Source organism: Equus przewalskii, chromosome 16 (genome assembly GCF_037783145.1).
Source record: "Equus przewalskii isolate Varuska chromosome 16, EquPr2, whole genome shotgun sequence".
In the NCBI taxonomy this organism is placed as follows: Eukaryota; Metazoa; Chordata; class Mammalia; order Perissodactyla; family Equidae; genus Equus; species Equus przewalskii.
The window spans coordinates 61,996,698-62,023,002 of record NC_091846.1 but is presented as its reverse complement, the minus strand read 5'-3'; the positions used below and the strand labels follow the sequence as shown (position 1 = coordinate 62,023,002).

Genomic DNA, 26,305 nt, shown 5'->3' with positions numbered 1-26,305 from the left:
TGGTGGTAAGTAAAAATCTTAGCCCATCTTCACAGATGCCCAAGGAGGAAATAATTTGAGGTGGTTGGTCGCTTTACCAAAACTCTCAGCTATTAACAGACATGACATCTACACTATCATTTTCAATCATAAACACCATACAAGCCTGGAGATTCATGCTCATTTCATAATTAGACTATTCTGTTTATATTAATTAATTAATTAAAGACTATCTTTAGGGTAGCTTGTTATATTTACAACTAGAAAATCTCTGAAACAGTATTATCATATTTAGTTTATTTGTCTGCTTTTGATTAAAAGGGAAATAAATTAAATGTGTGATTTTAGAAATGAGAGAAGAGACATGCTGGTAGCTAAAGCGTGATTTGGATCAGAAGGTAAAGTAAAGGCATAGGAAAGATGGAAGGAGAGAAATCAAGTAGCTAGTAAGCACCTACTGACTCAGGCATTGAACTACTCATTTTATACCTATTTATCTCATGCCTTCCAATAACCTGTTTCAAGATATAAGCTTTATCTCACCCATGAGAAAACTGAGGGCAAGACAAATAATTCACTCAATGGTTGGTTGAACATTTAATGGCCATGTATAAATCAGTGCAATTTGAACAAAGAAGAAAATTCCATGGATATAAAGCCCTAATTGTACACACACACACACACACACACACACACACACGGCATATTTATGTTAACATACATGCATAAATACATGCCACTGGGCATAAAGTCTTTTCCACTGTACTGGAAAAGAAAATGTACAGTGATCAACTTAGCCTTCTCTCTTGGTTGGAGAAAAACTTCAAAGCACAAAACCTACAAGGGTGAATTAGTAGCATTTCACTCATTCTTATAAAGTTCAGCACAACCTTCTCTCCACTGTGCAGTTTTTTGTGTGTGACATTCCCAGGTCCTAAATTTTTCTACAGTTAAATTATGGCATGATTCCCACAGTTCTGAATCACTTGTTGATAAATAAAGTGATACTTGACTAAGAGCCGTGAAACCAATTAAAATCCTACCCAGCAATAGAAAGTAAATAAAAATCCTCTTACTGGTGTCAGACCAAGGCAACTTCTAATACAATGGGAAGAAAGTTAAAAGAGCATACTCTAATTGTAGCAGCTGAAGTCAACAGTAGCTGTGGTAAATATAAGATATATTATAGAGGTTTGTATTCATTTTATAGGAGTTGGGGGTCTACCACACACAGTACTAAATTAACAAATGACTCTGTTTAGGGTATGTTTTCAAGAGAATTAAGAATCCTTCATTTAAAAATGTAGTTGACATAGTAAAAGTAATTAACGTTTCTCCATTTAAATTTCTGAAATGTTTAATGGTTGATTGTGTTCTTTCAAAACGATACAGCTCATATTTAATTTCCCCTTGTATTAAGTTATCTGTAATATTGTAAATGATTTTTTTAGGATTTTAGGTCAAGATTTTTCAAAGTTAATTAGTTCTCTCCTCTTTCTAATATTCATCCAATCTCAAAAACAATAGCTAAAACTCTACTAGGAAAAGAATGCTGAATTTCCTCTCATTTTCTATAATCACAATGATAGTAATAACAGTCAATTTTTATTTATTTGTTTTATTACATACCAGATACTTTACTATGTGCTTGATAAGGATTATGAGGATTATTTCATTACATGCAACAGCCCTGTAAGTTATGTAAGAGCATTATTCCCATTATTACAAATAAGGAAACTGAGGCTGGGCAAGTTTCAATAACTTGCCTAGTGTTACACAGCTATCACAGGCAGAGCTGGGCTTGGATCCCAAACAGCAATGACTTCAGAACTTCAACAGTAAAACACAATAACATCGTGAGCAGATAAAGAGCTTGTTTTTCAAATGTGTAAGCAAGGTCTTGCAGCTCACCTGAAGGCCCGAAAGCTTACTCTCACAAACTAGCACTCACTATAATTCTGCAGTCCTCATTTGAGAAGAGTACTTGAACCAGGCTGTGTCCTCGTGGGTAGGCTGAGGGAGATGAACAGTGATCATGCCTGAGTGGACATTGAATATTATATAATTAACAAGACTGATGACAGGGACCTGGCTTAGATGAGGTGATTCCAGAACATAGCCAGACTAGTGCAGATACAGATATGCCATAAGAATATAAGCCCAGACAAGGAAGGGGGCAATTGAGTTTCCGTAAGATTTGATGTAACCTTCACTCGCTCAGACATTAATGTCCAAGACTGCCCATGGCCCAGCAGCTTGTACTTCCACGTCTCTCCCGAAGAACTGATGAATCTCTCTGCTTTATATGCTGGTTGCACTATCTTCTAAATCCTTTAAATATGTAAATCAGTTTTGATTCACCCAGCTAATATCTGTGCCTAATGTCTCCATTAATCTGAACAGGGTTAGACCAACTACAGCCTGCGGGCCAAATCTAACCTGCCTGTTTTTGTAACCCCGTACAAATGACTTTTACAATTTTCAGTAGTAGGAGAAAAAAACAAAAGAAAAGGAAAAGAATATTTTCTGATACATAAAATGTATACGAAATTCAAACTTCAGTGTGTAAATAAAGTTTTACTGGAAAAGAGACATGCCCATTTGTTTATATTGTCTACGGCTGCTTTCTCACTACAAGGGCAGACTAGAGTAGTTGCAACAGAAACGATATGGCTTGTAAAGGCTAAAATATTTACTATCTTGCCATTTACATGGTCTATAAAGTAAACTCTGCCTCTAGAATGTAAGCACCACACTGATAAGACTTTTTTTTTCTGCTTTGTTTACTTCTTTATCCCTAGCACCTAGAAAGGAACATTCAAATAAATTTACTAAAGAAGGAAAGGAGGAAGGAAGGGAGGGGGGAAAGAATTTGTCAACAAAGCAATCCTGCATATGAAAATTAAATCAAAGGGTCCTTTGTCAAGAGCTCTTTAAAGAATACCTAGCTTCCTACTGAAGCCCTTTTGCAACTGACTTTATTACTTCTACTTCTTCCCAACAGCTGTAGATTCCAGTAACACCTACTATCCAGCCATCGTGGGACCACACCATGGTATGCCTTGTCCAGGCAGTTTTTTCTCCCTTAATATCCTTCCTCCCTCTAGACACTAATTTCTGCTTCTCTGTCCACTGAAATGATATTCATCCTTAAAAGTTCAAATTCAACACCACCTTCTCTACATGGTCTTTCTCAGCCTTTCCAGAATAGATTGCTTCTGCCTCTTCACTCTAATACGTTGCCACATTGAGTCGATAATTGCAAGATATTATGTTTAACTATTTTGCTTCTTAACAAAATCATGAGCATCCCTAAAGCAAAGGATGATGATACTTAATTCATCAGTGTACCCAACCCTGACATGTGACAAAACAAATCAATAATCAGCCAATACTCCAGTGGGTTTAACACTGAAAAGAGCCAATTGGTTGATCTGATTTGATTGTTCTCTGCTATTTTAACAAAATTTCTGGTGAAATAAAATTATGCTATCATTTTAAACAGAAAATTAGAACCTCTTCCCCCAAAAAAGTTTTGTACAAAGATAGCAGTGTCAAAATTAGGGTAAAGGCTCTCAAGGTGACAGGTGCAAGGAAATTATTACTCATCTATTGAAAAGTCAGATATGGGGCCAGCCCTGTGGTATAATGGTTAAGTTCACATGCTCTGCTTCAGCAGCCCAGGTTTAACAGTTTCAGATCCTGGGCACAGACCTACTCACTGCTCATCAAGCCATGCTGTGGCTGTGCCCACATACAAAAGAGAGGAAGAATGGCACAGATGTTAGCCTAGCAATAATCTTCCTCAAGCAAAAAGAGGAAGATTGGCAGCAGATGTTAGCTCAGGGCCAATCTTCCTCACCAAATAAATAAATAAATAAATGTCAGATATGATTGTTAAAAAGCAACAAATACTCAATATCACATACAGAGAAATTACCTAAACCTGCCAAAATTAAATGAATCATAATACTAATGTTCTAAATTTATTTAGCACTTTAGAAAATATCACTTAAAAGAAAAAAAATTGTGGTCAGCCCTGGTTAAATTCAGTGCACTGCAATTCAGTGGCCAGGGTTTGGTTCCCGGGTATGGGCTTACACTGCCCTGGTTAGCAGCCATGCTGTGCTGGTGGCCCACATACTAAAAATTGGAGGAAGATTGGCATGGATGTTAGCTCAGAGTGAATCTTCCTCAGCAAAAAGAAAAAAGAAAAGAAAAAAATTTAAATTACTAGCAATTGAATACACTATCTCTTCTTTTCAGTGTTATATGAATAGTTTTATACTTAGGAATCAACAAAATTATTGAGCTTAAGTGCTTAAAAATGACTCAAATCAGAAAAATGAGCAGAGATAAACAATTTCATTCAGCAGGGAAAATTCAAGTGATAAAAATGCTTAATGAAATTAAGATGTCAAAATAGCCAGGTAAATACAGTGAAACAGAAATTCAATTATTTTACTTAATGAGACAATCTGCATTTAGTAATGTTATTGCTAATCTCAGACATTCTGAGGCTTTCCCATAGTTCATCAAGACCAGAGACATCTTTGTAAGAAACACTGAGAGGCCCCCTATGTTTATACACTTAATAGATTCTGTTTCTACAGTCATTTTACCAAGGCTTGATCTGCTTAGTTTGAAGAAAGCCTAAATACTCATATGAGTTCTACTTCTTTAAAACTAAACCAATCTGATGGAAATATTTATTGTGAAAGTACCTAGTTCCATAACGAATCAAGAATAATCAATTAACAGTAACAGGAAGTAAATTGCTTGGTCAGAGGATAGATCTACTCTTGTCTGAGGCAATTTAACATCCCTTGCTACAAATTCTTTTAATTACCAGGAAATTAGTGCAAATTCTTTCTTAAACATTTTCATTTTCACCACTACGTGTCAATATGACCAGTGGATTGTTTTCAGTAATATTTCAATTGATTCTTTCTTGGACTCTCTAAGCTTCAAATTTTAATAATAAACCTGATTCTCACATTAACCAGTTCTGTCTGAAACTATCTTTCCAGGTCAGCCTAAAAGTCCACCACTTAAAGACATTTGAAAACACCCTAGAATTATAAAGAAAGGGGAAGAGGAATGAAGAAGTGACTAGCAACGGACATGATAGGATGAATTAATCTGATTTTTTTCCTCAAAATGTAGTTACTCTGAGGAAATGAGAAATGTACTGAGTACAGGGCAAAGAACGTTGAGGTACAGGAAACCCTTCAGTGCTAGTTTTGGAGACAGAGACCCGCAGAAAGGACAGTGCAGTGGAAATCTTGGAGATGGGGAAGTCCTAGGAACTCCCATCACAGCCTCCCACTGTGACCTCTCTGCAAGTTATGGTAATTTCAATGCACCTGCCTCTAACTCCAATCAGAACAGAAGTTCTATATGCGAGAAGCTTCTGTTAGTTCTTCCATATCTGGCTTCTCCTTTCTTTCCATAGAGTCCTTAGCTGGTCACACGGTCAGGCAAAACACAGACTTCATCTTGAGTCTTCCCTGAAACTGGGTGTGGCAAAATGTGATTTTTTTTATTTCTAGCTATTAGGACATGAATGGAGGTAATATATTCAACTTGTAAGTCATATTTTGACTTAAAGAGGAAAAGGGTATCTTTCCCTATCTCCCCCCTTCCCCCAGTTAGAACATGGTCATGAAGTCAGCTATCTTGTGCCATATGCACAAGGCCAATACTCTGGAGATAGAAGATGGTAAACAGATGGAAAGAGCCTGGATTCCTTGAATTATTTACTCATGATCTTATGAGAGAGAGAAATAAACTTCTGTCTTAGCTGAGCTGAACCTGTATCTTAGTTAAAATACCCTGTGAGAACCAAAGTCATCATGGTGCTATTTTTCATATTCCCAGTGCCTCACGGTAGGTCATTCAACAAAAATTTGACTAATGGAAGGATGTTTAGACAAACTAAGAATGGATGGAGGATGGATACATGAACAGATGGATGGATAGATCAATGAGTACATGGATAGATGGAAAGATAGATGTGAAAAAGGAATAGATACTGAAAAGAAAAGGAGACATGAGCATCAGTTTTAAAAATTTGCCTTGGACCTGCCTAGCCTTCAGTCTTGCAGTAATATCTGGGCTCAAGTTGAGAAGAGTTAAATATTCATAATGTATTAATATAGACATTGGTCAAGGCTTTGTGATCTCCCACATCTACTAGTCGCTCAATCTTGCCCAGCAGTTTTATTTCCATAGTCAGTTTTCTCTTCTATTTTCTTCTTATTCTCAGCAGTTGACTTTAATATTTATTTCACATAGAAATTAGAAATTCTCATACTAGCCTACTCTCTAGCATATCTGTTTCATATGTTATCATATTTAAATTTCATTGGCATGTGATATTAGGGTACACTCACTCCTGTTTGAAGTATCGTCTTCCACTGGCTTTTGACATTACACTTACATGGTCTTTTTTATCTCTAAGATACTCTCTCAGTGTCCTTTATCTGTTCTTCCTCCTGGCTTGTATTCTAAATGTTGGTAGTCTTCAGGGTTCTGTCCTTTCTTCTCTCTTAACATTTTCTCTGGGAGATGTCACTCCTTAGTTTTAGTCATGATGAATATGTTGATCATTCTAACTCAAACCTTTCCAATTCCATATATACCATACTCCCAGATCCTTATATCTAAAATCTATGGGATGTTTCAATGTCGTGGTTCAGAGGTCCTGGAGGCTCAATATGTCAAAGCTGATTGTTCATCTTCCCTACCTTCTTCCTTCTCCTTTTGTAGTTCTTTCTGTGATTTTTTGCAATAAAATATTTCATTTTCCAGAGATTTTATGATTTTATATGAGATTGTATTGCATAATTTCCCAATCTATATCTCTGCCTAGGTGCCAGGAAAATTGAGGATATCAGCAGATTATGTATTTAGTAGATTGTATTAGCCTGGAATTTATGTAATCTACACAACCCTATATCAGGTACAATTATTATCCCATTTTATAGATGAAGTATGTGGTGGAGCTAGGATTTGAACCCAGGATTGTCTGAATTGAAAGCCCAATTTGCGCTACTGCACTTGCCACTCTGCGTTGTAATTGCCTGTTTCCTTCTCCATATTACCTGACAGACTCTAGGTTCCATGAGAGTGGGGCTATTACAAATGTCCCCACTATTTTGTTATACTCATTACTAATATTAAGGAAAATCATCAGTACACATTCATTCAAAATGCTTTTGAAAATAATGAAGAAAAGAAATTGGAATAGAATGTGCTTTGCTTAATATTTAAGAATATTACTGGGGCTGGCCTGGTAGCTGAATGGTTAAGTTCCATTGCTCTGCTTTGGTGGCCTGGATTAGCCCGTTTGGATCCTGAGTGTGCAGACCTAGTACTGCTCATCAGGCTATGCTGAGGCAGCGTCCCACATGGCAGAGCTACAGGGACCTACAACTAGAATACACAACTATTTACTGGGGGGCTTTGGAGAGAAGAAGGAAAAAAAAGAAGATTGGCAACAGATGTTAGCTCAGGTGTCAACTTAAAAAACAAAATCGAAAACAAACAAAGAAACAAAAGAACAAGAAATACCCCGTTTTAAAACAAAGAATATTGTAAGTCTCTCACTACATAGGGCTGCATTTTTTCCCCCTTTTTACTCTGACAGGAGAGGTGGCTGTGTTTACAGCTCTCTAATATCCTTGGTTTTGTTTGTTTGTTTTAATCCATGGGTATTACCGCCTATTAACATCCTAGATTCCATTTTATATTTGAACACTTTACTCTCACTTTTGTACTTTTCATTAAGTTAGGTAGAACTGTATACACTTCCTTCTTCATATTTGCTCTGTAGAATCCATACAACTGTGGCATTTGCCTTTTCTCCCAATGCTGAATGTTGGCAATGTTGAAACGTGAGGAGAGGCTTAACTTAGTGAAATCTAAGGAGGAGAGGCACAACTTCGTGAAATCTAAGAGATTTGAATGTCCTACTGCACCCAAAATGAGAGATTGCCTGACCTCCTCTGATGGTAGGTTTTATCATTTACTATGTGCATTAATACCTGAAAAGTACTTAGAAAAGAACCTGCCACATAGTAAGGGCTTTCTAAGTGTAATCTATCATTCGTATTATCTCAGTCACGTGGGGAAGTCCTTACCACCTATGAGAGAAGACAGGGCTGTGCCAGCCAAACCAGACTGTCACTTATCTCTGGTTTAGCATTCCCCACTTTTGCATGAAACAGCAAGTTTCCAAAATTGAAAAAGAATACAACTGAGAGTGAAAGCTAGAGACAAAATGGCTAAATAACAGGGAGGCTACTGTTTCAATGTAACACTTGTCATTTAAACAGGCCTTTTTAGGCATGACTAGAGCTCAGAGACCTTTAACATGGAAGAGGTGGGTTCCCGCTGCAGACAGTACAAGGAAGTCTGGGCTGGTAGACAGGCAGCAGAGCCATCAGGAAGGAAGCACAGAGCACCAGGGATGTCGGCAAAAAACAGTAAGCAGATCATCTGGCCAAGGTGATAGCTGTCAGGATAGTCAAAGAATATGAATCAGGATTGTACTCACATGGACTGTGGACTCAGACGACGGTCAGGATCAGAGTTCTCAAGGAATTAGAACTGTTAAGGTACCGAATCATGGATTTAGACATTTGAATAATACAAGTGCCCATGAACTGAAACTAAAATTGAAATCAGGAGCTTAGACCTAAGAATGATGAAAAGTCCTGACTGGAGTTGAAGATTAAAGCAGTGCCAGCAGTAGACTGACTGAACTAATGACCTGATGAACTAATGACCAAAGGTTCTTCAAAATGTTTCTAGCTGGAGATAAGACTGGATCCATAACCTGAAGTTAGGCTGAGTCTGGAGGTGAGGAACTGAACCCAGCTTTGACTCCTAAAAGGACTTTGGAGACTGAGAGGAAAGCAGGCTACACATTTTATTTTTATCTTTTTAAATCATGACTTTGGGCAAAGAACATTTGTTGTCATATGAGATTAACAGCCATGACCGCTCAGAGAGTTGTTATAAGAAATTCATGCAACAAAGATGTTTCATAATTACTTAGCAAAGAATTTTTATACTCTTTTACTAGTTGTCATTTGTTGAATCTCCTAATCTACATATCTCTAAAAATCTTTAGGCTATCATTTACAAACCCAATGTCATATGCCCTCATTAAGGAAGCAATTTAGTTAACTAATGCCATTATATTACTGAACATTCTAACTAATCTGACGAATTTTTCATAACCACCCAGTGGGATCTAGACTCCCTGGTAATTTCTAACAGACAAGCTGATAGAGAAAAAACAAATCTTATCAACACTGTCACTGCAAAAATCTCTTTTGCTGGAAACTTGAATTAAGATCCCCATCCCTTTACAAAATCTTCCCTTCAACTTGATGAAAAATCTTAGATGGCTCAACATTTAAGCAATCCCCTTAGCTCCAAACGTAAAAGTCTCCACTGGCAAGAACAATTCTAACATAACCACCTCTCCCCACCTTTTGGGCCATCGGACAGAAGAGGTAGAAATAACTAAAATGTCACTATTCTTTTAATTTAGAAACTTAGCATTAGCCATACTTATTCCAGGTTTGGGATGCAGTAATAGTAACAACAGATTTTGTTTTTAATTCACAGATGAATTCAACAAAACAGTAAAGCTCTACCTACCACAAGATAGTTTGGGAAATGAAAGCAACCAGGAGATGAGAATTTCAGACTCAGAACCATACCCACTAATGAAGTCCTGATGGGATGCTGACATGACCATAAAAGCACTGTCACTTTTAAAGATAACGCCTTTTTCTTAAGACTATCCCTTTGTCTGCTGCTACTTAAAATGAAAGTATAAGAATAAAATGAACTTGAAATTTAAGGAATGTGATTAAAATGAATTATGGATAAAAAGTGTACAGAAATAAAGCAAAGTGCATTTAGAGGCAAAAAACAAAATATAATTAAAAAAACAAGCAAGCAAAAAAAATCCCTATGCTTATTGTTTTCCAGAATGACAGAAAATTGATAAAATTTATATTTGCGGGATAAAAAATAAATTTTAGATTCAGCAATTACATGTGTAAAGATTTTATACTCAATTTTTAATCTGTCTTCCTACTATTCTAAATTACAATTCTTCCTACAGTTCTAACAATTTGTTTTCTAAAAACAAAAACCTTGATAATTATGCCAAATGGTGCCTTTGCAATAAATACTTGCTCACTTGATAATAATCAGCATCAACTGACACCTATATCATACATGGAAAGTATTCAATAAATAGTTACTGACTGAATGAATGAATGAATTCCACATAATGAATGTATACAAATAGGTAGCTTTAAAGAACTTTTAAAAACAAGTAAATCTTTTCTAATAAAATTACAAAAAGATTCAGGCTGAAATTAAGATAAAGAAGACAGGATCCAGCATTTAGTCTATATTCAATAAATGATTTTTATTTGTTGCATTATTTTTAATAAGGAAAATGGAGAAAGTTCTGGAAAACACATTTTAGCTCATTTCAAGCTCATGGTTTCTGAAATACGAGTAAGTTCTGCAAGAGGAATATGCAGAACTCCAGAATTCAATGTGAAGATGAAAAAGAACCACAGAAGACATGGAGAAATGAGGACATACTTAGTTTAGCTCAACTATTATTCTTAATCAATATATAACATGGATTGGAATATTTATTTATAATATTGCGTAGAAAAGGCTCCTTATTCTTCCACAGGCGACATAACAATAATAGTAACATTGAATGGGCATATGATGTTTTTGCCTGATTACCATCCCTTCATTTAGGAAATATCACTTCCCCAATTCCATCTCCTCAACTCCTTATCACAAGAACAGGCATTTGACCCAGGGCTGGCTAATCCACAGGGTACCATTTCTTTTTCAACATAAATTGTTCCAATTTTCAGCAAGTCCTTCACAGTGGATTAAGATATTGATATATTTTAAAATAATATTATTAAATATAATATTTTTCTACCAAGTGGTTTAACTGGAAGAATATGACAATGTCGCTGCCATCTTTCCTGATATCTGGAGAGACATTCAGTCCTTGGCATAAACTCAAACAAACATGGGGGAGAGGGAGATGAATGAGGGGAGAAGGGAGGAGGGGAGGGAGGGAGAGAGAAAGTGGTGAGAGGAGAGGCAGAGGGAGAGAATGAGAATGAATGAGAATAAATGAATACATCCTGAAGAAACCAAGTCCTTGTTCTACTTCCTAAGCCTCAGCTACCTGCTCTTCTGCTTTTGATTTCAATGAGTTAAAACAAATTAATTCCTTTTCAGGTCTATGACTCAATGTAGTCCCTTCTGTGCTTAAGCTAATTTGAGTTTCTTTCATTTGCAATTGGAAAAAAAAAAACCTAAACAAATGTCACTGCTTGCTGCATGTATTAATCTCTGGGTTACCAGATCTTCCCATTTTTGCTCTTCTAGCCTTCAACACCTGTAGGACCAATTTCTACACTAATTTTCCTCTTTTTGAAATACTTAGCACAGTTTCTGTTCTGCTTGCTAGACCCCAACTGATAGAGTATCTGAAATTGGAGTTTGGAAAAGAGGTCTTGGAAATGAACATGTTATAATCAGCAGCATATAGACTGTAAGTGAAGCCACTGAGTTGGGTGATACTCCTCGGGAAGAGCATGGGGAATAGGTTTAGAAGGAGAGATCATTTTAAATAGAAAAATGAATATACATTTATAAGATTTTGTTTACTGTTAGGTAGTTTCCAATTAAGAATAAACTTTACAAAAAGATATTATAAGAGCTTACATAAACAAATAAGTAAATAAACCCCTAATCCTGCACATAAACTAAGTCTGTTGACAAATGAACTGTTTTTGATCTCTGCCTCTCACGTTTTTGGCTATTTCACAGTTCTATCCTGTTTGCCTTCTGCTTCCATTTATTCCAAGGTGCTGTCAGAAAGAAGCTAACTGATCATGTCAACATTCCCTATTACTCCCGGCTCTCAGAGCTGCAGTCACTGAGGCCTAACACCATACAGTACCCTGGATCTCATCGGATACAGAATTATATGGTCCGCTAATTTCAGAGACCTGGCTCCATTAACGGGAATCATAGTGGTGGAATCTCTTCAAAGAAATATTTACGTAACTAATATGCCTGAAAGGACACACTTGTGATTAGGGATTGCTGGTCAAGTGTAAATTTTACATCTCGATGGCACACAGCTGCAAAGCTGTCATATTGAATTTAATTTTTTATTTATAGTCTGATTAAATCATTCTAAACAAAATCTGTTCTGGGACACAAATCCTAAATAAACAAATTTAACTGCCTGCTCCCATATCTATTATCAAAGAGGAAAACAAATACACAGGATTGATGTTCAGTCATTAACACTAAATGCCACTGGAACCAGGTCTGCCTATCCCAATATGGATAAATTTTTCTAAATCTTCTTAAGCAAAACTAAATATGATTCAAATGAACAAACATTGGTTTTCTTTCACCCACATCTGATCAATTCTAACATCTTCTCCTAGCTCACCACTCCAATCCCCTTGAGCAGCATGGGTAACTAGAGGCATTTAGGATGGGAGAAGCTGCTTCGTGTGTGCGCATGTGCTTCCTGAAATTAGGTCTAGCCCCCACATAACATGTCCAACTGCTGCAGCTGCAGTCACGAAACATCCACAAGGGACAAATAAGCATGTGAGTGTACACTATGCTTCTATCTGCAACAAACTATATATAATATATTCAAGAAGCTAACCATCATGTAATAGTCTAAAGGCATATCAAACTTTGTAAAGATTTAAAATACCATATAGCATTTTGTCCTAGGAAAAGGAGATCGACTCTCCTTTTTCCTGTTCTACAATGGCAGGAACCAATTCTCTTGTTCTCTCTTGCATTCCAGTCCTAGCGCTTGTAAGAACATAATGGATGCTACATAAAAGACTGCTGAAAAAATCAATGAATTTCCTGGAAGTTATCACACCTTACCACCTTATTCTCGTCTACCCTGCACAAATCACTTGAGAAAGACTGTTTTATAATAACTTATAATTTCCTTGAAAAAAATCATTTAAGAAGTCATGTAAAACAATTTATTTAATAATAATAAAAATATAAAGGTTTCTGATGAAGTATCACTACAATGAATACAGGATCTGGAGATAACACCTGTTGAATTAAAAATGGCCTTCTTCAAAAGAACCTGAGAGAATCATCATTCAACTCAAAAAACTTCTAGAACATTGTTAAATATTATTTCCAACTCCACTTTCTTGCCCCTCTCTACTTCTCCCACCTGGGATCAAACAAAAAGCCCACCCCATAATTTATTACATACTCTTAGGATATAGATGATAGGAAATGTGAAATGCAGATTTTCTCTGTGTGGTTGTCTTCCGGGGAAAATCTTTCACTGTCTAAAAGAGTGGCCATGAACACTATACTACTCTTATATTAGCCAAGGACTCTATCTTGGAATAAGTCAGCAGGTGAAACTTTGTTTATGCAATTATTCTGCCTTCTACTAAAAACCTTTGCTTAAATTTAGATACATAATAGAAATAAAAGGCGTTTACTTCATTTGTCCTTCACCCCAAAAGATAGTTCTGTGAGCTGTGATTATCATCTGTGGACTGCATGTGAGTCCTGCTGCATCTGGGGAAGGGAGGACCCTCCCATTTACACTGTCATCCTTCTCTTCTTTGACAGGTAAAGCACATGAGGCACGTGGAAGTTCCTTCTCTAGCACATGTAAAATCATATGTGGCAAGGGTAAAATATTCAATTTACTTGGGGAAAAATATTTCTATCACACTCCAAAGTCTGATAAGAATGTTAGAACTTATAACATATGGCTTAAGCAAACACCCACTGAAGCACAGCTTGATATGGTTCTCAGAGCCACCACCTGCCACAATTTCAAGGTATGCCTGCAGTTTCAAGCTCTGCACACTTGGCATCATTACTGATAAGGTACAATAGAACTTTGTATTTACAATCTGTTTGATATTTCAAATATTTCCTTGGAATGTCTAATTAATTAAAAATAAAGAATAAACAATTTTTAAGTGATCACTAAATTCCAATCAAGGAAAGCCCCCTTTAATCCAGACATTATTAAAGAGTATGTATTCATAAAATTCAGCAAGTTTAGTAATTAATTCTACTATATATATTTAACATTATACATATGAGCAGTGGGGAGATATTTTAGAGGGTCAGGAAACAGAGTAATAAAAAGTCATTACAATCAATATTTTTAAACCAAAAAAATGTGACAATAAAAGGTTTCTAGGCTTCTGATCATTATTTCAACTCACATTTGATATAACACATGTCTAGGAAAACAGTGAGTTTGCGACAACAAATACGTTCTACATAAACCACACAGAAATTGTGGTAAGCCAACCCTAGGGTGACCCCCACGATCCCTGCCTCCTGGGATCCACATGCTCACATGATCCCCTTCCTTTCTGTGGGTAGGACCTATGACTTGCTTCCAACCAAAAGAATATGGCTAAAGTCATGAAATCTCACTTTTGTGATTACATTAAATTGCATAAGACTGTCTTTCTAGGAGCCTGATGAAGTAAGTGGCCAGGCTGGGGGAGTACACATAGCAAGGAAATGTGAGCAAGCTTTAGGAAGAGCAAGTGTCCTCCAGAAGCAGAGCGCAGCCTCTCGGATCTGGAGCCAGCTAGAAGCTGTGGTCCTCAGTTCTACAACCACAAGAAATTGAACTCTGTCAACAATCTGAGTGAGGTTAGAAGTGGATTCTTCTTGAACCAAGCTCCCAGATGAGACTGTAGCTCAGCCAACACCTAGACTGCAGCCTTAAGAAACCCTGAGCTGAGGACCTATTTAGGTCATGCCTGCATTTCTGACCCATGACATTTTTGAGATGATAAATGTGTTTTCTAGGCTAAGTTTGTGGTAATTTGTTACACAGAAACAGTAACTAATACAGAAACATTACAATGTCTACAGTTTGGGGCAATATTCTGTCTTATCTATATTTCTGTCATCAAATATCACCTAGAAAGAAAAAATCTAACATAGATAAAGGTTTAATTGCAATCAGTAAGATTAACATTTTTAGCGCCAATACCTCTTTAAATCTGAAAGTGGTGCAAAAAAGAGAAGAGGCTTTGCCAAAACATGCTTCATATTAAAGTAATGTTAGGGGCCCGGCCCCATGGCCTAGTGGTTAAGTTCGCATGCTCTGCTTCGGTGGCCTGAGGTTCACCAGTTCAGATGCTGGGTGCAGACTCACACACCGCTCATCAAGCCATACTGAGGCAGCATCCCACATAGAACAACTAGAAGGACTTACAACTAGGATATACAACTATGTGCTGGGGCTTTGGGGAGGAAAAAAAAAAAAGGAGGAAGACTGGCAACAGATGTTAGCTCAGAGCCAATCTTCCTAATCTTCCTCACCAAAAAAAAGCATGTTTAAAGTAATGTTAGTCTTGTAGTCTAGTTGCTCTTTTATTATGTAAGAAAAAATACAAAATACATCTTTATACATGTATATTCATTCACTTTCATGATAGCCGAGTAGTTGTTTTTGCTTCACTAAGGAGACACGTAAAGTAAAATGATCTTACACTCCATCTCAAATTTCTCTGCAAAAAATATGTCCTTCAATGTTATAATCCAATGTTACTGCAATTAAAATAAATAAATAAAATAAAATAAAATCCCAAGTTGAAAAAAACAAAAGTTGATGCTCTTGAATTTTCTAGATCAAAAAATTATATTGTCTGTAAGTGATGATTTTTCAATTATATCCCTTCTTTATGTTTTCTATATTATTGTATTGTCTGGAATTTTCAGAGTAACTGTATAAAGGTCATGATTTTAGAAGGAATGCCAATAGGATTCTGCACTAAACATGATGCTGGTGTTTGATTTAGAAGCTATGCTTTATGATTTAAAGAATCTACCCATCTATTCCTAGTTATCTCAGAATAAATCTCACAAATAAGCGCTGAATTTTATCAAATGCCCTTTCATCTAGTGAGAGTATCATGTTTTCTTTTTGGACTAATTAATATTATATATTACAACAATAGATTTTCTAATATATGATAAATCAAAAATAAATTATATATATAACCAGCCTGTATTTAGTAATTAGATCACATGGACCTTTACATACAAATCTCAGTAAGCTCAGTAACCACACCTGCATCATTCTGGTCTTAGCAACCTTCAGAGATACACCCTCAGCCACAGTACCACTGCAAGGGAGTCTTTGTGAGTTTTCCTGGTGGGCCATGGACCACTTCTGCCACCAGCTGTGGACTGCATCCTGATGTTCCCTGTCCACTAATACCAGGAGCCAAAAGTGTGCACTTCTGAGCCAGTAGTAAATGCTGCCCCCTTACTCAGCAAGTCGGCTAGGCTGTTGTTACTCACGACTGGAGCAACTCTTCTCCCTTACGGAAGCTCCATAGCCAAGGTGCTTGGACCAGAGGCATTACGACATTCTTGGGGAGAGCTCTTCAAAAATTCACACAAAGCCTTTCTTCCCTGCCAGGGGGTCTGGATGAGAACTAGTTCAAACAAGAGTGCTTTCTCTCTGCCCTGAATTAGGACTGCCCTCTGGCTACCAGGATATGTGACCAAGTCAAGCTCCTCCATCACACTGCTTCCCTTGTAATGAATTCTCAGAAGCCTTCTTTTGTACTACCCATCCCCCACTGAAGTCATACTCCAATACTTCCACACCCATACTGCAGTGGTTACTTTTCAGAGAGAAACGTCATTCCCCATTAACTGGTAGATTCAAACAATCATGCATTGAGTGGGTTGAGGAAGCACACTGAACTCCACGTGCCAGTCATAACTCAGTTCCTTCTACAGGTCTCATAAGCTATTCATCACTATCCTTTTGACTATTACAATTCAAAGGACAAATGAAGAAATAAGATTATTTCTTTTAGTACTTACAAAGAGTAATTTCTTAAACTATTCTTTTTAAATGATGACCCTAGATCAATTAAGAAATATCCAGGGGCCGGCCCCGTGGTGCAGTGGTTAAGTTCACACGTTCCACTTCGGCAGTCCGGGGTTTGCCAGTTCAGATCCCGGGTGCGGACACGGCACCGCTTGGGATGCCATGCTGTGGTAGGCATCCCACATATAAAGTAGAGGAAGATGGGCATGGATGTTAGCTCATGGCCATTCTTCCTCAGAGAAAAGAGGAGGATTGGCAGCAGTTAGCTCAGAGATAATCTTCCTCAAAAAAAAGAAATATCCAATCTCCTACCAAATAGCCAATCTCATACAAATCTGAAAGAATCAGAGCAATGTGTTTAGGAATTGGAAAACAATATCATCAGTCACACCAGATTGTCAGTCTTCTCTTGACTCACCTACTAATCATGATACAAATGCTATAAACACTAAAAAGCTATGACTTTTTAGATCATGGCTTTTAAAATTAATGTTAACTTTGCTGCATGATTTCTGATGCAGTGGATAATGACAAAAATAGAAAAGCTATTATATTATAAATAAATATCTGGGTGTACAAATGAATTGTCACTAAAATATTTATTTGAAGTTAATTAAATTCCATTATTACATCCATCATTACAAATTATCTCCTGCATTCTAATCATTGGTTAATTGCTTATTATTTCACAAAGATGGATAAATGCAAGTCAAATCACTAAGAAGATGGCTACATTTGATTTCAGTATGGGGTACAATTTACTGTATCTGAAACAACCGCTGTAGTAAATTAGCTAAATCCACCACACTCTTGCAAATAAACTCCAGTGTATCTGGGTCAGTTGCTTACAGAGCCTAGAACAGTGCTGGACACACAAACATTTCCTGAATGAATAAGAAAAATACCCAACTATCCACAAGTACTGTGAATGCATGTACCTCATACTCCCACAGATAAGTCTTGAAGAAAAAGGTTAAGGAGACACTAGAGCCAAGGTTGTACAGTGTTTCTCCCTCATTACTAACATCTAGTTTGCTGCCTGGACAGTGAATAGGGGTTGGTTGAGAAGGCTTGATATAGTTTCTCTTCACCCTACCTCATTAATGACTTTCAGCTTCCACCTTGCTCCATTCTTTTATCTCCAAGCTCTACTGATATATTTTAAACATCCACTCCTATACTTCGTGAGAAAAACATAGGTACAGGTTTGGGCAAGTACGTCATTAGGTAGTATTTTCTTCATACAATCAATGGATCAAAGAGTCATATATTTTTGGTACCCCATAGTCCCAACTACATAGTAGGTACAAATTTCTATAAGTAATTGTTGATTGGTTGTTTTAAATAATAACTGCCAAACCATCCACTGGATACTTATTTTTGGTTTGAAGAACCTCAATTAATCTTGGAGATGTCTTTAGAACGAAAGACTCACTAAAAACAGAGTCTTCTTGGCCATGTTCATTTCTATCTGTTACTTCTGCAGGACCTAGCACAGTGCCTAAAACATTCCAGACATAGCTTAATTCATCATATATTAATAAATGAACAATTTAATTATTATAGGTTAAAATGAAAAGTAGACCCCCTTCTCTTATGTTTTGAGTCTATATTTCCCAATGAATAGACTGAAATTAATAACAAACAGAAAAACCAAGGTCTGCCAAAAGTATATAACACTTTCCTATGATGAGATTAAAATCAGACATTAAATCAACACTCTAAATACTGAAATAGATAACAGACACAAAAGTTTAGGTCTATAATTATGCCCCAATGTGTTGCATTATGTTTATTATTTTAATATGTTAGCTATAAAAATTGTTGGCAAAATCTAACATAAATAATTGTTTAAATAATTTCCTATATTTTGGCTAGATCAATTAGCTATATTTAGCTATAAGAAGGCAAAGTTTAAAAGAAAAACACAGTCATTGAGCTTTTACTGTGTATCCTGCTTATTTTTTTCATGTAGATTTTTGGAACATTTTCACTAATTAAATGACCCCCAAGACATTTTTAGTTTTAACAAACCACAACATCATTTTGCTTTTAGGTGCTGGAGATCCTCAATATATTTACATATAGATTATCTAATTTATAAAATGTGGTCCTGAATGAACACATAATTACCACTCCTCCACATTCCACCCCAAAATGGAGCACTATATAATTATGAATTAATGAGATGGATTTTCTTTTGTACCAGATGTAAATGAATTTCATTACTTTATAAAAGTGAATGGTTCCTCTAATGACTGAATTTAATGTTTTTACTTGTTTGTTTTTTCTTATTATGATAGTATTGAGTTTTAAATGTGCACATTATTATTTTGTTTCATAATTTCTGTAAAGAACTAGACTCCTACATAAACCTATTATGTAAATAGATATTTTTAATGATGATGTTTACTTAAGGCTATTCTGTGTCTAAATGCTCACAGATAATAATTATGCTAACCAATTATCAATCTTGCTTTACGATAAGATGAAAATATACTGAAACTTTATTTATAAAGGTAGGGACTTGAGTGTATTGAACATGCAAATGTTAAGAGCAGTCATATTTTTAGTAACTGTATAAAAATGTTTAAGGTAAAACAAGATGAGAGAAAGACTGGTATTTAGCAGAATGAGAAAACAAGTTCAATTACTTAATAGTATTCCTGCAAGGAAAATTATATGTATGGAACAATATTCCATGGCAGATTTTTAAATTATTAGGCATTTAAAAAGATGGGTAAAACATGACTCTTAGCAATTATGGAACATTTTTTTAATAATTATTGAAAAATTCAACTAGCTGATTAAATTTAGGAAAATATCTTTAATATGAAATTATCTCCTTTGCTTAAAGCAACGGACTACAAAACACATCAACATAGAAATGGATCAAAGTATACACAGACTTTGGGCATCCTGGAGTGCCAGTCTGATTGGCAAAGAAAGAATGCTGAAAAACAAGGTCAGGCATAGATTGACCACAATCAGAATCTTTTTCATTTTCAGATATTATAATCAGATACTCATTTCCCATAGTCCATGTGAACAGGTCATAGTGAAATAGTTCTATCCGTAACATATTTATAAATATCTATATAACTTAAAGGGTTTTTTCAATTTTACTAGATGGTAACTCTCACACTAGACAATATAATAAAGTGCACTATTACCAATACTTCAGAAGCCAGTTTTTACCCTTTTCAGTTATTACCAGAATTTTGAAACATGCTAGAACAGCAATATCTTCAGCAAAATCTTTACTATCTTCATGGATTAGGCTCTGAATTTTCTAAAACCTTTAAGTGGAATCTTTGCCAAGATAAAGCATAAAAGATATTTTTTAAAAATGAAGAAATGCAAACTGATGAGAGTTTCAAAAAATAGAGAATCACAGGTTTTTGAAATTGCTGTTGTCTCCCCCATGCTCTCCACTTTCCACAATCTTTTCCAAAACTTTTTTCCTTTCTGGGTGAAATAGTAGATGAAACATAAACGGAACTGCCTACCTTTTTGCTCCCAAAACACAAAATTAATAGAAAACATTTCATGTTTGAAAGTTCCAAGTAAAAAAAATCTGCAAAAATCAGAAATAAAAAGGCAACTCAGAGGAGTAAACAAGAGCTGAAATCAATAGCTCACAGGGAAGACAGGATTGTGGGCATTAGGGGTAAGTCCACCAATAATATGCCCAATTTTGGACCTCAAGGCAGAAATTAGAAATAAGGTTTCTCCCATGAATGTGGATAGGAATAGTGCCCATGCCTCAGCCATCAAACAAAAATAAATTATTCGCTGTGGCCAGGATGTAGTTACAACCCCAGCAGGTCTCATCTGAAATACACTTATATTTCTTGAGGGGTGGGGTAGTGTCTCATAATTACACAAATAACACTGGGCAAAACCCATGAATCAAGGCACTGTTGCAAACTGAGTTTGTGCACCCTGCAAGGCCAGGCTACTGGCAAGCTCAAAAGTAACTCACTGGAAGGGCACACAAGGGAAAATTCTCCCTCAGAGGGTGAACTCAAAAGAAGATTTGCAGGGGCTGGCCCTGTGGCCGAGTGGTTAAGTTCGCGCGCTCCGCTGCAGGCGGCCCTGTGTATCGTTGGTTCAAATCCTGGGCGCGGACATGGCACTGCTCATCAGACCACGCTGAGGCAGCGTCCCACATGCCACAACTAGAAGAACCCACAACGAAGAATACACAACTATGTACCGGGGGGCGTTGGGGAGAAAAAGGAAAAAATAAAATCTTTAAAAAAAAAAAAAAGAAAGAAGATTTGCAAAGTGTGAATAAGTTCACTTCTGGAAAGATGTCAACCGATGCCACAAATGGGAGAATTAATACTGAGAAAGTAGTCATAGTAAAGAAAACTAAAAAGGGATTCTGAGTTTTGCTTCTAGTTGAGATTGAATAACAGGACTAGATTTGCCATCCTACCAGAAGTGAACAAGTGAACAATAAAAAATAGACAAAATATGCAAACCAATGATTTGCAAGATGCTGTATCCTAGGCAGTGAAGTACAGCAATCCTTGAGATCTGGATAGGAGGGAAGAATAAGTCCTATAATTGCCCCAGTTTACTGCTTTGAGAGTTTCCAGGCCCTGCACTGAGAAGGGGAACTCACGCACAGCCAGGAGGACTTGCTGAGTTAAGGATACACTGCTGAGAGTCTGAAGAAATCAAAGCAGATAGAATTTGCAAAACAGAGAGAGCTGCACAGACAGAACTCCAGAGATTGATAGAGGTCTCCCTGGAGTTTCCATCAGAAGACTGATCAGTCCACGCATGTAAGGTTACTGCCAAAGGCAAAGGAAAGAGCCACCCACAGAAGTAGAGAGAATGCACAACACTCACACAGGACATAGTGTCTGTCCCTACCAGCAACACTGGAAAGTCTTATAATCCATGGGGCATTGGGTAGAGTACACAGAGGGTCTTGCCTCATGATAGACAATAATTAACCCACTCTAAACTCTAAACATCACTCTTGTTTGCCTTCAAATCTGAAAAGGAAGACTCAAAATGATCAAACTTAACTGTATCCCAGAACAAATCTCAAGAATATTTATAGAAATATAAAAATATTCAACAACCATAAAGGTCAAACTCACAATGTCCGATATTCAATCAAAAATTACTAGTCACACAGAATCAGGAAAACACAACCTATAATGAAAAACACTCAATAAATCAAAAGCAATACAGAACTGACAAATATATTAAAATTAGCAGGAAAGATATTAAAACTGATAAGAGATTTAAAACTAAGCATATGTTAACATAAAATGGAAATGAGCTAAACCTACAAATTTCAAGGCAGAGATTATCAGATTGGGTACAAAAGCAAGATTCAATTTTATGCTGCCTACAAGAAACACACTTGAAATACAAAGACAACAATAGGTTAAAAGTATGAGGATGGAGAAAGATATATCATGCTAACACTAATCAAAACAAAACTAGAATCGCTATGTGAATTTCAGACAAAATAGATTTAAGAGCAAAGAATATTATCAAGTAAACGATCATTTCATAACAACAAAAGGTTTTGTTCATCAGGAGCATATAACAATCATTACTGTTTATAAACCAGCCCTGGTGGTCTAGAGGCTAAGATTTGGCTGTCACTTTTCCACATCCTCTCCAACGTTTGCTGTTTCCTGTCTTGTTAATTATAGCCATTCTGACCCAAGTGAGGTGATACCTCACTGTAGTTTTGATTTGCATTTCCCTGATAGCTAATGATGTTGAGCATTTTTTCATATGCCTGATGGCCATCCGGATATCTTCTTTCGAGAAATCTCTGTTCAGATTTTTTGCCCATTTCATAATTGGGTTGTTGGTTTTTTTGTTGTTGAGCTGTACAAGTTCTTTGTATAATTTGGATATTAACCCCTTATCTGATATATGGTTTGCAAATATCTTCTCCCAATTGTTAGGTTGTCTTTTTGTTTTGTTGATGTTTCCTTTACTGTGCAGAAGCTTTTTAGTGCAAACTGGTGCAGCCACTATGGAAAGCAGTATGGAGTATCCTCAGAAAATTAAGAATAGATTTACCGTATGATCCAGTTATCCCACTGCAGGGTATTTATCCAAAGAACTTGAAAATGCAAAGGCATAAAGATACCTGCAACCCTATGTTCATTGCAGCATTATACACAATAGCCAAGACTTGGAAGCAAACTAGGTGCCCATCAAGGGATGAATGGATAAAGAAGATGTGGTATTTATACACAATGGAATACTATTCAGCCATAAGAAATGATGAAATCCGGCCGTTTGTGATAACATGGATGGACCTTGAGGGTATTATGCTGAGTGAAATAAGTAAGAGAGAGAAAGTCAAATACTGTATCATCTCACTCATAAGTAGAAGATAAAAACAATGACAAACAAACACATAGCACCAGAGAATGGATTGGTAGTTACCATGGGGAAAGGGAGTGAGGGCAAAAGGGGTGATTAGGCTCACATGTGAGAGAATGGACTATAATTAGTTTTTGGGTGGTGAACACAATGTAATCTACACAGAATTTGAAATATATTATGATGTACATCCGAAAGCTATATAATGTTATTACCCAATGTTACTGCAATTAAAAATAAATAAATAAATAAAAGATTTGGCTCTCACTGCCAAAGCCCAGGACTGTTCCCCAGTCAGGGAACCAAACTACCCATCTGTTGGTTGTCATACTGTGGTGGTTGTATGTTGCTGTGATGCTGAAAGCTATGCCACCTGTATTTCAGATACCAGCAGGGTCACCCATGGTGAACAGATTTCAGTAGAGCTTCCAGACTAAGACAGAGTAGGAAGAAGGACCTAGCCATCCAATTCCAAAAGAATTGGCCATTAAAATCCTATGAATAGCAGGGAAGCATTGTCTGATATAGTACTGGAAGTTGAGAGGATGGTGTATAAAGCAATGGAAGGATCCTGCTCTGCTGTACAAAAGGTCACTAGGAGTTGGAATTGACGCGACAGCACTAACAACAAAATGTTTATACACTTAATAACAGAATTCAAAATACCTGAAGCAAAAAATGATCAAATCATAAAGAGAAAAAAGAAAAGTCTACAATCAAAGTCAGAGGTTTCAATGCCCTTCTCTCACTAATTGACAGAGCAAGTGGACGGAAAAATCTGTCCAAAATATCACCACTGAAAATTGTAGGAAAATGGTGGGGACAGCAGCCTGGCTAAATGGATTAAGAGAATGGGAGGCCGGCCCAAAGTGGAAATGCCTACTCTAAGGGCTCCTTCAAATATTTTTGCTGTAGGAAATGAGTTGTAATGTGAAGGTCAAAGGTTTTGTTTGCTTTTTCAAAATATAAAACAAACTAGAACAAATGTATATGCTTAAAGTGAAGTTCAGATGGCACAGGAGAAAATTATATACAGTACAGAAGAGAATGAGGATATTATAAGAGACAGATGAAAAGGTGAGAGGGAGGAGAAGCCAATAACAAGAAGAAAACATAAAAACTTCATGTTTTTGAAACTTAAAATACATGTCTAAATAATTCAGAAGTTCAATAACAAATCATAATAAAAATTAGAAAATACTTCAAACTGAACAAAAATCAAAGTAATACTAGAGATAAAAATTTGCGATGAGGCAGCTAAAGTGGTATTAAAGGGATATTCATAAACTTTGGCTTATTAAAAGGCTACCTGTTAATGAAAAAAACATTCCACTTTGAAACTAGGAAAAAGAAAAAGAAAACAGTTGCTCTGTAGATTTATTTCTATATCCAACTACTTAAGCAACATAAGACATAAAATTTTGTAAACCTAAATTACTGACTGGACTTGACAGTCACGCTTACCAACCCAGCGACAGATCAATGCTCAAAGGCCAACTACAAGGCTACAGGAGACAAACTATTTAACTCTGTTTCCACTTACATCGACTATTCTGTCAGTTCTGTTTTCAATCAAAGACAAACAGAAGTAGACAAGATCAACGGAACAATAAATTCCTTGAATAGAAATCACCAAACCATATTTTCAATATCTCAAAAATACACACGCTAAACTGCTGAAAGCTTGAAGACATCATCTTTAGCCATACACTATTGACATATATCCAGACACCGAGTTGCAGAAACTAATCATAGCTCTTAAAAGCTCCTTTTTTCTATATTAAGATGACATAACACTAGTTTTTAATCCTTTGCCTCTGGTTAGAAAATATAATCTGCATTGACTTCAAGAGAAAATTAATTCCTAGGAAAAAGCTATGAAAAAAGATTATCGCATGGAATATATTAAATTGTTGGCCATTCCAAAACATAGGATTGTTAGTTGTATAATAAATGGAATATGAGATGCTCTCTTAATCAAGAACTCGTTAGAAAATAAAGCTGTTCTTGTTATTTGGTCTGTCAAGTAACATTCTTTGATTTTTTAAATTCTTGGTCAGATCACATTTCTTGGTTAATTATGGCTGGAAAGAGAATACCTGCTATTTATCAGTTACACATTATTCTACTGAAACAGATTCATACGATAGTAAACTAGAAATAAGATGTTTATCAAATTCAAACAATCATGTATTCACTGATTGAAAAAATATGTAACTTGGGCCAATCATTCTGTTGAGATCGTGGGCTAAACGAACACATCAACTCTCTCAAGGAAAACTCATTTCTGCGCAGGGCCTAGGCAAGGAAACCAACATTTATAAATCAGGGCAGTTATCTCCTTAATTCATCCTAACTCTCCCATTAAAAATGGCACTCTCATTATCTCCACTTAAGTATGGAAAATGAGGCTCAGAGAAGTTAAGAAACTCTCAAGAGGCCACACAGTCAATGTTGGGCACTGTGACTCAAGAGACTTGTTTGTAACTAGCACACCCTTCAGAACAATCTGATATTCCGAAACATAGCAGGGAGAACATGCCCAGAAAGTGGGAAAGTTAATCCTAAAGGTCATATGCAAATATGAAGCTTGAGAATATTTACTATGATTGCATGTATGGATTTCTGATGTATGATCAGTATTAGGCCTTCTTTGGAAATGCAGGGCACCTCTAGTTGAAATGATGCTCCTCCAACTTCCAATAAAAAGAAGAGCACACCAACGCTGTTAGTATCCACTGGTCGATTTAGCCTTGCGAATGCACTGAATTTGCATAAGGCAGCGTAGTAGATCTGTTGTGGTTTGAACGTGCAACCAGCACTGGAGCTAATTTGACGCTGCTCTTTATAACTTCTTACTGTGAGGTTCCGCATTATGCATACTGAACCAGAAATCTCATTACTTTAATAGCAATAGAGCAAGGATAATACACAATGCAGGAGAAATTTTATAAACAATGATCTCCCAAAAATGTT

The 26,305-nt window shown here is 36.4% G+C and overlaps 1 protein-coding gene and 1 long non-coding RNA gene across 7 annotated transcripts in view; one reads left to right on the top strand and one right to left on the bottom strand.

The window, feature by feature from the left end:
* LOC139076504 (uncharacterized) overlaps positions 1–9,757 on the top strand; it is a 33,502-nt gene extending 23,745 nt beyond the window's left edge. The window contains exons 2-3 of the long non-coding RNA XR_011528201.1: positions 2,984–3,034; positions 9,622–9,757. This is a non-coding gene — a long non-coding RNA (uncharacterized lncRNA). The remainder of the gene's footprint in view (positions 1–2,983; positions 3,035–9,621) is intronic.
* The window catches only part of GPC5 (glypican 5), a 1,274,636-nt gene that overhangs the window by 1,107,415 nt on the left and 140,916 nt on the right, over positions 1–26,305 (bottom strand). The window lies entirely within an intron of this gene.